Below are 1300 nucleotides of genomic sequence, written 5' to 3'. Positions count from 1 at the left end.
ATCCTCCTCCATGTCTAGCACACCGAAATCCACCGGAAAGATAAACTTATCGACTTTCACCAACACATCCTCTACAATTCCCCTAGGATATTTAATTGATTTATCAGCTAACTGTAGGGAAATTGTAGTTGGTTTCACCTCACCTATCTCTAACTTCTCAAAACAAGAGTATGGCATTAAATTAATGCTTGCACCTAGGTCACATAGAGCTTTTCTGAAAAATGAAGTTCCTATGGTACAAGGGATAGAGAAGCTATCCGGATCTTTAAGATTCGGAGGTAGTTTATTTTGTAAGATTGCAGAACATTCATCCGAAAGCTTAACTGTCTCAAAGTCCACCAATTTCCTTTTGTTTGATAAAATCTCCTTAAGAAATTTAGCATACGAGGGCATTTGAGCTAAAGCCTCTGCAAATGGGATATTTATGTGCAGCTTTTTGAAAATCTCAAGAAAATTTGAAAATTGGGTATCCAGTTGCAGTTGCTTTGCTCTTTGGGGAAATGAGAGTGACTTAATATCAATATTGGAGTTCGAGTTCAGAGACTTACCTTTCTCCCTTGCGTCATTGGACCCTTGATTTGATGGCCTCTTTTCCTTCACATCACTTTCAACATCAATTTCCTCTTGCTTCATGGGGGGTGTCACTGAGACGGCATTGACACCTTTTGGATTCTTTTCCGTGTCACTAGGTAGTGTACCCGGAGCTCGTGTAGCCATTTGTGTGGCTAATTGTCCCAGTTTCGTCTCTACTCTTTGCATCATGGCATCATGGTTTTGCCATCTCATCTCATTTCCAGCTATGTACTTGGCAAGCATATCCTAAAGATTCGACTTGCTATCCTGTGGCTTGAAACCGGGTGGCATCGAAGGTCCAGCGCCTTGCGGCGGTTTAGGTGGTTGTTGAGGAGGTATTTGCTGTGTAAGATGTTGTGGAGGATTAAACTGTAGTTGCTCAACAGAAGTTTTAGGTTGCTTCCATCCAAATTTTGGATGATTCCTCCAGCCCGGGTTATATGAAAAACTATATGGATTGTACTGTGTCGGCCTTGGTTTCCCACATAATTTACTGAGTCTCCCCCGAAACATTGTATTCTCTCGCAGGACATATCTGGCATGAATGGCATGTAACTAGATGAACCACCAACCAATTCAGCACTTCCTTGAATCTGATTCACTGACTTGACTGGTATTGACTTCTGTGCTTGTAACTGTGCCATCTGATGCATCAATCCATCAAGTTTCGCTGTAATTGCTGTCAGAGCATCCATCTCAAGGAATCCTACCTTCTTTTCCCTCCGGT

The sequence above is a fragment of the Primulina eburnea genome, chromosome 12 (assembly GCF_022965805.1).
Source record: "Primulina eburnea isolate SZY01 chromosome 12, ASM2296580v1, whole genome shotgun sequence".
NCBI lineage: Eukaryota > Viridiplantae > Streptophyta > Magnoliopsida > Lamiales > Gesneriaceae > Primulina > Primulina eburnea.
This window is presented reverse-complemented; position numbering follows the sequence as displayed.